Source organism: Loxodonta africana, chromosome 7 (assembly GCF_030014295.1).
Source record: "Loxodonta africana isolate mLoxAfr1 chromosome 7, mLoxAfr1.hap2, whole genome shotgun sequence".
NCBI classification, from domain to species: Eukaryota; Metazoa; Chordata; class Mammalia; order Proboscidea; family Elephantidae; genus Loxodonta; species Loxodonta africana.
Window position 1 is genome coordinate 106574328 of NC_087348.1, and position 14682 is coordinate 106589009.

Below are 14682 nucleotides of genomic sequence, written 5' to 3' on the forward strand. Positions count from 1 at the left end.
GCCTAGTCCAGTGCCTGGCACATTGTAGCACTTAAATGATAGTAGCTTTTGTTGTTGTTGCTGCTGTTCACTTGTTTGTATACCCCCTTGTTTAAAAAGGTATTCAAGTTGGTAAAATGGTAGATATTACCAGGATGATTATTGGCAGCAATGCTGGGGATTTAGAACTGAAAATATGCAGTTAGTCTAAGGACTCTTAAAACAGTTTTATTGAAATACATGTACACAGAAAAGTACACATAAAAGCACAAACTGCACACAGACCTACCTCAAGAAGCAAAACATTATCACTATCACTGAAACCCAGGCCACCTCATACTTCTCTGGAAGGGTTATTTTTAATACCACCTGGCAAAATGCCTCCATCCTTGAGTCACCAGTATAGATAAAAATATTACTTCTCTCCTACTCCTGACTCTGAAGAACATAGGCAGGAACTGGGCCTTTTTTCTCCTTTATACCCATGGCACCTACTGTCATGGCTCACAGTAGGTTTCATTACGAGTCTGTTGCACTCTGATAATTCAGCTTGCAGTACCCAGAGCCCAGGCATCTAATGAGGAGCCTCAAGAAAACTCCATTTCCAGGTCTCATTGCAGTTTCTCATTTCATCAATTGAATTTACCTCTTTAGATGTACATAGAGCTCTCAGAAAAGAAGGATATTCTAAATGCAGTCTCTCTGGTTGAATGCTGAAATCTTGGAGTGGAAGGGCAATGGTGGCAAACAGGGTTAGTGGGTGTTTTGTGTACATTAGATGATTCACAGCTGCTTGCAATTCAATGGCCAACATCATCAAGCATTCTCAAGAAATGTGTTTGGTGGAAATTCCCATTTATGTTTGCTTACGAGGGTTGATAACGCTTAGGTAAGCAAGTTGCAACACTGGAGAAAAAAAGACAGAGGACAAGTACCAACAAGGAAATTAAACTCAAATGTTTGTTGGTTTGCCAAATAACCATGGGAAAATCAGGACAGGAATAGAGTTTGCTGGCAAGTAGCCTCCCTATTTGTTTTTCTGCTTTTCTTTAAGTGACTTGCAGGGCAAAATTCGGTAGATACCTATTTTCTTTGTGCACCATAATCTTTGAGCTATAGATTTACTTCTAATTAGTCCAAAATATCCTTATGCTAGCCTCCTAGTTTTATGTTCAAATGCTGCTGAGCTGTCACTAAAAGAGATCATACTGTAGTACAGCATGGGAATCCAGCAAGCTGTGGAGGAAGTGTTCACCGGTGTATCTGGAAACATCTGTGGGAGTAACCAGATGGCTTAATTAGAGGAGAACTGCAGGCTGAGTGAATGATAGAAAAAGAAATGTAGGTGATTCATCTCAGAGTAGGGGAGAACAGGGATGCTCATGGATTTTCCCCTTTGAACACTGTAGCTGAACTAAGAATTGAGAATGAATAATCATTCTTCTCATGCCCTATTTGCATTTTTGAAACTTTTTTTTTGGTGGGGGGGTGGGAATATGAGAATTTGCTTTTTTTGGGGGGGTCCTACACAAGGATGGCCATCTCTGAATAGCAGACATTTACTGGCTTGGAAGTCTCAGGTTCAGGCCATTCCTTCATGTAGGCTGATGCTGTGGTGATATAATTTCAAGAACACCAGGAAAACCTTCACTCTCACATTTTTACTTCCAATGAAATTTCTAACCCTACCATGAAGGATGCATTCTTTCATCAAAATCAATAGCTATCTCAAATTTTGTTTTAAAATTCTGATACAAGGAGTAACAAGTAATCTCTGAACCTCTGAGGAAGTAAATGAAGGGCCTGGGGAAAGGCTGGAGGGGCATGTGACACTGTTTCTTGAGAATGCAGGCCACTGGGGACTTCTCTGGTTCTAGAATATTAGGTAAAGGCCAGTGACCAGAAGGAAGGCATTTGAGGTGGACAGGAAGAAGTAAAAAGGGAGATGAGGGTTCAGAAAGTGAAGGAGATGAGTAAAGAGGACAAATTTTGGATTTTGACTAATGACTTGACCTTTTTGAGCCTGTTTCTTCATCTGTAAGATGGAACCAATAACACTTATTTCAGGGATTCTTGGCCAATGATTAGAAGAAACTCGTTTTCCTTTGCCTTTCTTTTTTACAAAGCAAATCTTGAAAGATTTGAAATTTCAAGAGAAATAGATCATCAAAACGGTCTTTTCAGATTATCTCCCATATTGGTTTCTTGGCCATCCCCAGATGAAATTTCTTTATTTCCTTTCAAAGACTTATTAAAAGGATGCGCTTCTGATCTTAGAATGGGGACTACATATTAAAGAAGCCTGCTCAAGTCCATAGTTCATGGACATTATCTGACCAGTAATTCCAAAGGGAAAGATAACCTCATGCTTTTTGTCTTAGGCTGGGTTCTCTAGAGAAGCAAAACCAGTAAAGCATGTAAATATATATAGAGAGATTTATATCAAGGAAACAGCTCATGTGATTGTTGGGGTTGGAACATCCCAAGTCCTTGGATTAGGATAGAGGACTTTCCCAATTCACAGAGCCACAGAAGCTGGTGAACCCAAGATGAGCAGGTCAGAGAGCAGGGCTCCTGCTCACAGGCTGTGAAGGTCAAGGAATCCCCGAGGTCAGCAGGCATGACCACAAGGTTTCTCCTGATTCATGTAGCTGCCAGGCGAACCCAAGATAGGCAGGTTGGGGAGATCGACGAATTCCAAGATGGACAGGTACCCTGCTAGCTCAAGTCCCAAGAGCCAGAGGTCAGACAAGAGACAGCTGCTGAATCCAGAGCAAGCTAACCGCCTTTGCAAGGCCAGCAGTAAGGAAGTAGGTGGCAGAAAGCAAAGAGATGAAGGCTGAGGGGGCAGTGAGCTGCCACAGGCCCCATCCTGCCCGTACCACTCAGCAGATTCCACCATGGGGGTGGTCACATATCAGATTTCACAGGGATATGATCACAACTTTATACAACTGCCAAAACACTGAGAATCATGGCTGAGCCACATTGACACACAGTCTTAACCATCACATTTTTATTACCTTTAAAGGAATAAAATGTTGTTAATTATCTAAGTAATTTTTTGGAAGGCTTTCTGATACTATACGCTAGATTAGACCCACTAGTCACAGCTGATGAAACCCAAATTTTCCCAGGGGAGGGAGAATAGTTTTATGTCAAATGTCTATCACTCTTGACCCTGCAAGCTTCTAGCAACATATCAAAGTCAGTGCACATTATACTTCTAAGTTAGAGAGAAAAGTATAAAAAAAGAAGAGCATACATGATACTACATGTAAACTGCCTAACATATACTACATCCAATAGGCATTCATAGCAGTTTGCATACTAAACTATTTTAAGGGTGGCTTTCCTAGATTTCCTTTGGCAGCAATGTATTTTATGTTGCAAAATTGATTGCCCTTTTTCATTGATTGAATAGGTAAAACTTCACCTTTCAGAAAATTTGCATTTCATGGCAAATTATATTTGTTTCTATGAGTACCCAGTAGTGTTGTAACTGCTGAATTAGTACAGTGGATGTTAATGTATTAATGTCCCAGTTTAAAAAAAAAAAAAACTCATCTGATTAATTAAATGACCTGGGCCATTGGAATATCTTAAAGTTGTTCATTTCCAGGTGGTATGGAGTCAGTTCTATGCACAAATTTAGACTTTTTGGGATAGATTTTTGTCATGGATTGAATTGTGTCCTCTAAAAATATCTGGCAACTTGACTAGGTCATGAGTTCCTGTGTTGTCTATATGATTGTCTACCATTTTCTCATCTGATGTGATTTCCCTATGTGTTTTAAATCCTATCACTAAGATGTAATGAGAGGGATCAGCGGCAGTTATATTGATGAGATCTACAAGATTAGATAGTGTCTTAAGCCAATCTCTTTTGAGATATAAAAGAGAGAAGTGAGCAGAGAGACATGGGGACTTCATACCACCAAGAAAGCTGCACCGGGAGCAGAGAGTGTCCTTTGGACCTGAGCTTCTCGCACTGAGATGTTCCTGTTGTTGTTGTTGTTGTTAGGTGCCGTCTAGTTGGCTCCGACTCATACCGACCCTATGCACAAAAGAAAGAAACACTCACTGCCCAGTCCTGCGCCACCCTTACAATCGTTGTTATGTTTGAGCTCATTGTTGCAGGCACTGTGTCAATCCACCTTGTTGAGGGTCTTCCTCTTTTCCGCTGACCCTGTACTCTGTCAAGCATGATGTCCTTCTCCAGGGACTCATTCCTCCTGACAACATGTCCAAAGTATGTAAGACACAGTCTCGCCATCCTTGCCTCTAAGGAGCATTCTGGACGCACTTCGTCCAGGACAGATTTGTTCGGTCTTTTGGCAGTCCATGTTATATTCAATATTCTTCACCAACACCACAATTCAAAGGCGTCAATTCTTCTTTGGTCTTCCTTGTCCATTGTCCAGCTTTCACATGCATATGATATGATTGAAAATACCATGGCTTGGGTCAGACACACCTTAGTCTTCAGGGTGACGTCTTTGCTCTTCAACCCTTTGAAGAGGTCCTTTGCAGCAGATTTGCCCAATGCAATGCATCTTTTGATTTCTTGACTGCTGTTTCCATGGCTGTTGGTTGTGGATCCAAGTAGAATGAAATCCTGGACAACTTCAATCTTTTCTCCATTTATTACGATGTTTCTCATTGGTCCAGTTGTGAGGATTTCTGTTTTCCTCATGTTGAGGTGTAATCCATACTGAAGGCTGTGGTCTTTGATCTTCATTAGTAAGTGCTTCAAGTCCTCTTCACTTTCAGCAAGCAAGGTTTTGTCATCTGCGTAACGCAGGTTGTTAATGAGTCTTCCTCCAATCCTGATGCCCCATTCTTCTTCGTATAGTCCAGCTTCTCGTACTATTTGTTCAGCATACAGATTAAATAGGTATGGTGAAAGAATACAATCCTGACGCACACCTTTCCTGACCTTTAAACCAATCAGTATGCCCTTGTTCTGTCCGAACAACTGCCTCTTGATCTATGTAAAAGTTCCTCATGAGCACAATTAAGTGGTCTGGAATTCCCATTCTTCACAGTGTTATCCATAGTTTGTTATGATCCACACAGTCAAATGCCTTTGCATAGTCAATAAAACACAGGTAAACATCCTTCTGGTATTCTCTGCTTTCAGCCAGGATCCATCTGACATCAGCAATGATATCCCTGGGTCCACAGCCTCTTCCGAATCCAGCCTGAATTTCTGGCAGTTCCCTGTTGATATACTGCTGCTGCTGTTTTTGAATGATCTTCAGCAAAATTTTGCTTAAGTGTGATATTAATGATATTGTTCTATAATTTCCACATTCAGTTGGATCACCTTTCTTGGGAATAGGCATAAATATGGATCTCTTCCAGTCAGTTGGCCAGGAAGCTGTCTTCCATATTTCTTGGCGTAGACAAGTGAGCACCTCCAGTGCTGCATCTGTTTGTTGAAACATCTCAATTGATATTCCATCAATTCCTGGAGCCTTGTTTTTCGCCAATGCCTTCAGAGCCACTTGGACTTGTTCCTTGAGTACCATCGGTTCCTGATCATATGCCACCTCTTGAAATGGTTGAATATCGACTAATTCTTTTTGGTGTAATGACTCTGTGTATTCCTTCCATCTTCTTTTGATGCTTCCTGTGTTTTTTAATATTTTCCCCATAGAATCCTTCACTATTGCAACTCGAGGCTTGAATTTTTTTTCAGTTCTTTCAGCTTGAGAAACGCCAAACATGTTCTTCCCTTTTGGCTTTCCATCTCCAGCTCTTTGCACGTGTCATTATAATACCTTACTTTGTCTTCTTGAGATGCCCTTTGAAATCTTCTGTTCAGTTCTTTTACTTCATGAATTCTTTCTTTTGCTTTTGCTGCTCGATGCTCAAGAGCAAGTTTCAGAGTCTCCTCTGACATCCATCTTGGTCTTCTCTTTCTTTTCTGTCTTTTCAGTGACCTCTTGCTTTCTTCATGGATGATGTCCTTGATGTCATTCCACAACTCATCTGGCCATCAGTCACTAATGTTCAATGCGTCAAATCTATTCTTGAGATGGCCTCTAAATTCAGGTGGGATATACTCAAGGTCATATTTTGTCTCTTGTGGATGTGCGCTGATTTTCTTCAGTTTCAGCTTGAACTTGCATATGAGCAATTGATGGTCTGTTCCACAGTCGGCCTCTGGCCTTGTTCTGACTGATGATATTGAGCTTTTCCATCGTCTCTTTCCACAGATGTATTCAATTTGATTTCTGTGTGTTCCATCTGGCAAGGTCCATGTGTATAGTCACTGTTTATGTTGGTGAAAGAAGGTATTTGCAATGAAGAAGTCGCTGGTCTTGCAAAATTCTATCATTTGATCTCTGGCATTGTTTCTGTCACCAAGGCCGTATTTTCCAACTACTGATCCTTCTTCTTTGTTTCCAACTTTCACGTTCCAATCGCCAGTAATTATCAATGCATCTTGACGGCATGTTTGATCAATTTCAGACTGCAGTAGCTGATAAAAATCTATTTCTTCATCTTTGGCCCTAGTGGTTGGTGTGTAAATTTGAATAATAGTCATATTAACCGGTCTTCCTTGTAGGCATATGGCTATTATCCTATCACTGACAGCGTTATACTTCAGGATAGATCTTGAAACGTTCTTTTTGACGATGAATGCAACACCATTCCTCTTCAAGTTGTCATTCCCAGCACAGTAGACTATATGATTGTCTGATTTAAAATGACCAATACCAGTCCATTTCAGCTCGCTAATGCCTAGGATATCAATGTTTATGCATTCCATTTCGTTTTTGAAGATTTCCAATTTTCCGAGGTCCATACTTCTTATATTCCAGGTTCCAATTATTAATGGATGTTTGCAGCTGTTTCTTCTCATTTTGAGTCATGCCACATCAGCAAATGAAGGTCCTGAAAGCTTTACTCCATCCACATCATTAAGGTCAACTCTACTTTGAGGAGGCAGCTCTTCCCTAGTCATCCTTTGAGTGCCTTCCTACCTGGGGGGCTCATCTTCCAGCACTATATCAGACAACGTTCTGCTGCTATTCATAAGGTTTTCACTGGCTAATGCTTTTCAGAAGTAGACTGCCTGGTCCTTTTTCCTAGTCTGTCTTAGTCTGGAAGCTCAGCTGAAACCTGTCCTCAATGGGTGACCCTGTTGGTATCTGAATACCGGTGGCATAGCTTCCAGTATCACAGCAACACACAAGCCCCCACAGTATGACAAACTGACAAACACGTGGGGGGAGATGTTCCTAGACCAAGGAAAGGCTAATGACAAGGACCTCCCTCCAGAGCTGACAGAGAAAGAAAGACTTCCCCTGGAGCCAGCACCCTGAATTCGGACTTCTGGCCTATTAGACCGTGAGAGAATAAACTTTTCTTTGTTAAAGCCATCCACTTCTGGTATTTCTTTTATAGCAGCACCAGATAACTAAGACGATTTTCTTTTTCCTTTTCTTAGCATGGATTCTCTAGACAAGGAACACCATTGAAGCATATGAGAGAGAGATTTATATCAAGAAAATGGCTCGTATGGTTGTAGAGGCTGGAATATCCCAAGTCCATGGGTCAGGCATAAGCCCTGACTCATGTAGCTTCAGGGGCTGATAAACCCAAGACCGGCAGGTAAAATGGTAGGCTGCTGGCTCAAGTCACAAGAACTGGATATCAGATAATGACAAGCCAAATGTAGGATCCAGAGCAGAGCAAAAGCCATTGAGTTTTGCCAGAAAGTCACTATATATTGGATAGAGGCCACTCTCTTGAGGAAACTCACTTTCAGCTGATTGGCTACTCATAGCAGATCTCATCATGGAGGTGATCACATCATTACATAACAGCTAAATCACAAATAATCATGGCCCAGCCAAGTTGACACACAACCTTAACCATCACAGTCCACACCTTCTCAACTTAGCACCTGCATATATCACATTAAACCATACATAATCTCTAAAGACAATCGTAAAGTCATATATGTGCCTAACATGATACAACTAAAATGTGTACAACTGAAAACACACTAGTTCCTGTTTACATCTTATATTTTATAAGGAAAGAAAACTAAAATTTTTGATGCACATACACAAGAAAGAAATACTAATAACAATTACAGTCCTTGTTCATGCAACTGGTGACATGGTTGTAACTGGTATTTAGAACTACCTCCTTCCACCACTCGTTCCGTATTCCCTTTAACTTCAGCAAACACCTCAGCTGTTCATAGTCGTTTGCCTGGTAGGTGACAGAAACCTTCATTCATGAAGGTTCTGGGCCATTGGTAGTCATGTAGGAATTGGGTTTCTGTAGTTTTCCATTGACTTTAATCACAGGGCGTGGTAGTACTAAGAGATGTCTTAAGGGATCACCTGTGTTCCAGGCATATTCTTCTTTATCTCCATTATGTAATATCAATCTGTTTTCCTGTTGGTAATCAGGATTAATCACATCAGCCAAAAGAGTAACTCCCTTCTTTGCTTGTTGATTCAGAGGCATGAGGAGCTCAAAGTGGCTAGACGGCATTCTTAACTGCCAGTTCAGTGGAATCAGTGTTGTGTCTTTTGGTGGGAGCATTCCTGCTTTTGGAATTAAGACCTCCAGACACACCAAGCATAGGGTCATGGGGACAGGAAGCAAAGATTTTTCGGGTGGGTCGTTAGAGGTAATAGGGAGTGGTGCCACTCCCATTTCCACCTCTTGATTCCTGGACCTATTAATCTTGGCTATGGGAGAAACAGAACCATATATTAGAAGCTGGCTTAGAGCATATACAGTCTCCTGGAGATCATTGCCCCAACCCTTCAAGGTATTGTCACCTAACTGGTGCTAATAATTGTGTCTTTAGAACGCAATTCCATCATTCTATTCAAGCCAGCTGCTTCAGGATGATGGGGAACATTATAAGACTAGTGAATTCCATGAGCATGGGCCCATTACCACACTTCATTCGCTGTGAAGTAAGTCCCTTGATCCAAGGTGATGCTGCATGGAATACCATGACAGTGGATAAGGCACTCTGTAAGCCCACGGATAGTAGCCTTGGTAAAACCATTGCGTGCAGGGAAGACAAATCCGTATCCAGAGTGTCTATGCCACTAAGAACAAAACTCTGCCTTTTCCATGATGGAAGCAGTCCAATGTAATCAGCCTGCCACCAGATTGCTAGCTGATCTCCTCAAGGGATGGTGGCATATCAGGGACTCAGTGTCGGTCTCTGCTGCTGTCACACTGGGCACTAAGCAGCGGCTGTAGCCAAGTCAGCCTTGGTGAATGGAAGTCACGTTACTGAGCCCATGCATAACCTCCATCCCTGACATCATGGCTGCTTTGTACATGAGGCCATTGGGTAAATAGGATGACTGGTTTCCACAGAACACATCATCCTATCTACTTAATTGTTAAAATCCTTCTCTGCCAAGGTCAAATGATGGTGAGCTGAATGCAGGATCCAGAGCAGAGTAAAAGCCAGGGAGCTTTGCCAGAAAGTCCATATATTTTGGATGCAGGCCACAGCCCCAAGGAAACTCCCTTTCAGCTGATTAGCAGATCTCATCATGGAGGTGATTACATGATTACATAACTGCCAAATTAAGTCGTAGTTCTCAAACCACTGAGAATCATGGCCCAGCCAAGTTGACACACAGCCTTAATCATCACAGTCCTCATTCTTATTCTTGTTCCTGTAGTAAATTAACCCCTTCAAGCAGTTTACTAGCTCTGATACACTGGTATTTTGAAATTAATTTGTGTTCACCCATGAACAAAATCAGTTTTTTGAAATCTTTAATCATTACGGTTGTGATTGTCATTAGGCTACCCACAAATATTCCATTTTTCATTCTTTCTGCCACACGGAAAAATTTCTTTCCTGTCCACTTTGAAGTTAGTCATGCTGATGTGATTTACTTTTCCCAGTGAAATCTGAAAGTGGCACATGTCAACTTATAAACTGAAGTTTTAAGAGCAGTGCTCAATTTGCTCCACCTCTTTCCCTGCCAATGTATCATTGAAGACTAAACCTCCATCAGTCTGGGACCCTGAGAGTGACTAGTATAAGCAGAGCCCCCTCGCTAACCTGCATTGGACATGTACAGTGAAAAAGGGAATAATCTGGCTATGTTAAGCCACTGAGATTTGGAGACTACCACATCATAATGTAGCGTATCATAATAAAATACAGTGGTATAAATTCTTAATCTTCGCAGACTGAAAATGTTAGTTGCTAATGATAGTCTTCATGCCAATGAAAATATGGTCCATCTGTTGACTGTAAATGATTGGAGGCCTTTACTAACACCTGAGTTCCATATTAAGGAAGACTGATCACACTACCTTTAACTCACACCCTGGTGACACTGTTGGGTACAATTAAATTTACTCTGATACGGATGGACACGTGATACTTACAATGAAGAAACTTCCTATACTCTCTATATGACTGGTGAAATCCCTTCAAACTCCATGAACATCATCATCATCATCACCACCAGCATTACCAATTATGCACTTAACAGTAAATTACAGGTTTTTAAAGTTTGAAGGGATAAAATAAACTATCTTTCCAAAGCCTTACTACCAATAAGAGCTTTATTAAGGAGCATACACCTTGGTTTCTTACTTTAAGTTGTAATATTTTTCTAAATCTTTACACTTTATAGCTCACTTCACTCATTTATTTATCAATTTTTTTTAAATAAATTTTTGAAAAGTGACTGTTGTTGGGGGACAGCCCCAGCAAGGAAAGACCCTCGCTGTGTGTCCTGGCAGATAATCCAAAGAACTGACACATAGCCCTTTCCAGATTCACACGTTTATTCAGGGAAACTTACTTACACGGGCAAGCAGCTGCTCTCCAGTGGCGGCCGGCTGGAGTATTATCCGCAACCACCTAGCAAGGGACCCGAGCTTGTATACCATTCCAGCTGGGACCAAGGCTCATCATTTTCTCCCACGTCCTTGGGCAGTCAGTGTTCCCAGGGACTTCATGTCCAGGCCCAGATGTTTTCCTTCTTGTTGCTAAGTCATCCTTTGGCCTTGGCCGCTGGCCCAGTCATGCCTTTCCTGGCCTTGTACCTTAGCCCGAGTCCATTCCAAATTCATCCCCAGCATGCTTCGGGGAAAAGCAAAGCTGACTCCATTAGGGAGGGTTGCGTATAGCTGAATAGCATTACCGTACAGGTGTTTAGTGAAGAGCCACAGTTAGCCTCATTTATTTTTACTTGAGGTCGGTGTTATTCCTAAGATATGACAAAACAATAGCATTTTAAATTAAAAAAAAAAAAAATTATAGTTAGAACTCCAGAGTGGTTTTTAGCAGCATTCATGTTTATGTGGCGTCAGGTGGTGGAGTTTGGCAAAAAATATTGACAATACTTCAATATAATTTGCCCATTTTACAAAAGGCATTTAATCCCAGTGCTGAGACTATATCCAGGCTGGTGCTGCTGATAGCTGAGACTTTTATGATGACCAGCCTGTACTCTGTAAAAAGGTTGACTGAATCTTCTGAAAGGGGATTCTCCTGGATACCAAATCCAAGCCATTGTAGAGAACAATCTCACTCCCTGTAGTGATAGTATGTTTTATCTTCTTTCTTTCCTCTTTGCCTCCCTCCCTTTCCCTTCTCTTTCTTCCGTAAGACTCCTGCAAGTGTGTTCCCAGTTTCAGACACTATACTAGGAACTTAATACCTAGTCCCCAACCTAAACTAGGAACTGGGATAAGCCATAACCCTGCCCTTCAGGAGTCCACATCTAGGAGAGAGCATAAGTAATTACACAATTTACAATATAATGTAATATGTATAATTCTCTAGGCTCTGTGAAAGCATGGAGGAGGATTTTCTAAATCACGATAAGGGGAGAGTCTTATCCCTTACATTTCTACAACAGTTTTTACTATTCAGAGGATATTCCTGTATTATCCCCATAACATCCCAGGTGATAGATAGAGCACGTAGTGCAAAACACAACTGCCAAGCATGGGACTAACGTTCTAACTAAGGAACTGGGAAACATGCTTCAAAAGAAGAGTGCCACTTTAAAGTCATCCTCTTGGGAAGGTACCCACTAATTCCAATGATGCTGCCTTTCCTTAAAGCATTTTGAAATTTACATTTTGTCAGACTTTTTTTTTTTTTATATCACCAATATCGTGATTGATTAATGCTGAAGAACAGGTTACTGGATACAGAGACAGTGGCATATGTTTAAGCTAAGTGGTGGGTAATACTTGTTTCTGGGTGCCTTTGGATTTTGACAGACTTGAGATCTCCTCATTTAATAAAATCAGGATCAGACTAAGTGATGTTTGGAGTTCAAAGCGAGGCATGGCCGTACAGTAATGGAACTGGATTTCTTGCAAACTGGCTCTGAAGAAAACCAGAGCAAAAGCAGGAAGGCAAGAGAGTGGGGTTTGATGATTAGTAATGGCATCCTCAAATGTGAAGGCTGCTGAGTGGAATGTAGGAAGAGGTTGCTATATAAAACCGTAAGTACTTTCTAAGGAAAGCAGATTGTATTAGAGGCCTAATTTCTTCTGAGAACTAAAACATCATCCTAGCGTTACTCAAACCCTGGAGGATTTTGAACAAGCAAAAATAGTTTTAGAGCTGAATTTGGGGATTGGGCCAGGAGAGGGCTGCATTACTCTGCGTGATGTGGAAAGATCTGGAGTTTCTAGGAGCATGCCAGGAAGCTCATCCAGAAGGAGAAGAAGGTGGGGAGGGGAGAGAGAGAAGCCAAAAAGATGAGGAAATTTACATCCCTTCACTGTGTGGCCAAAAGACAAGGGCAGATCAAATGGGGGTTTAAGCTCTTTGCTGCTTACATTGTTACCTTTGGGTGATTTTGTTGTTGTTGTTTTCAGATCAAGGAAAAGATTTAAAAATCCATATCTAAGTCACAGTGGTGCGTATCAGGGGCACCATGCAGGGGAACATAAAATAATCCATAAATAGAACTTATTTTTGGGAGCAGGTTGTTGTTGTTGTTAGGTGCTGTCAAGCTGGTTCTGACTCATAGAGATCCTATGGACAACAAAACGAAACACTGCCCAGTCCTGAGCCATCCTGGGAGCAGGAGCTCAGAGCTAGAAGTGACAATGGAAACTTAAGTCTTCCAGAGGTTAGGACAGGCTTTGACTGTGACATGGATGTTCTGGGTAGTCTTAAGCAGTGGGCTTACTCAAATTGATATATGAGTTTCATATAAAAGATAACGCTAGATGTAAAATGTGAGCACCTCAGTTTTGATTATACAGAAGTGGTCCTGGGGTTCATTTTTTCTGCCCCTTTAGACTTGAGAGTAGGTAGTATGTCTTACTTATTTCTGTTTACCCTTAACCTATTCTCATATCAAACATTCAGTAAAAGTGTATTGAATAAATGAACGAACTAATGATTAACTGCCTACATGCGTAAATATATGAATGAGAATGAGTATTTTCCTAGAACATGGTCTAAATGCAGGGAATTTTAAATGACAGAATACAAGAGAGGACACAAATCAAATTAAAACCTTGCAAAAGTCAAAAGGAATTTTGCTTGACCTCGTTCTTAGAGGCCGTTTTGGATCCCTCCTTTTAAATACGTCCATCTCCATCCCCTTTTCCGTAGAATCTCTCTAAACCACCACCACCACCACCGTCACCTCTCCCCACCATAAAAAAAAAAAAAGTCCTTCTCTGAGAAACAAAAAAGGAAATAAGTAAAATTTGTTTTTCAATCCTTTTCATCATTCTTTTGATGAAAGAAGAACCTAGAAATACTTTCCATTATACTCAGCTGAACTATTTTTCAGTCCACATAGCCCACTATCTAATTACAAGCTTGAAATATCAGTTAAGAATAGAGTAAAATCCAAAGAGCCAATTATGTCCCCAATCAGAGTTACTGGCAACATGGTCTGCAGCTGGTGAAGGTAAAAGGGAAGTGGTTAGACCAGAAGATGTAATCATTCCTTGGTCATATGAGGGAAGACTATGTCAGCTTTCTTAAGGGTGTTCTCACAAAGGCTCCATATCACCCCAAATGGAGGCACCAGACCTTTTTAGAGAGCTCAAACAAGGTCAGTAACAGGAGTCCATGTGTAAATCTGGGGAGGGATTATTGATAGGAAACCAGAAGCATCAACTTGCCCTGTTCCCATCTTTTTCCAAGACCTGTTTTGAGGGCTGGCCAGCATGAGTCAACTACTGTTGCTAAGCAGTCGACCAGGGCACAGTCTATCACTGGGAAAAAAAAAAAAAAAAACAGTGCATGTGGGAGGAAGCCTGGCACTCTTTTGTGGGTCCTGGGTTGCTACTGCATAGCAGAGGATCCACATAAAAGCAAACTAGCTTCAAAGACTTTTTTTTTTTTTTTTTTAATGGAGAATACTCTGTGTACCTTCCCTTAAATCCTTCTGTTTATTTTGGACAATTTCATTCCCAGGATTTGTGGAATGATGTCATGTGAGAGTAATAAAGGCTTATATAAAAAATAATTGTAAAGGCTGGAAATAGGTGTGGGGAGTGAGACACCTTCTGCTCTTCAATAGCTTACAGCAGGGCAAAGAGTAGCAGATGAGGGGGAGGTAGGGGAAACAGATACACAGCTGACTAGAATGTATTATGATGCTGGCTCTACTAGCCCCATGACCTAAGTGCCATTAGAGCTCAGACAAAGGAGAATCATGCCTAGTCCTTTTCACCACCCCCACACTC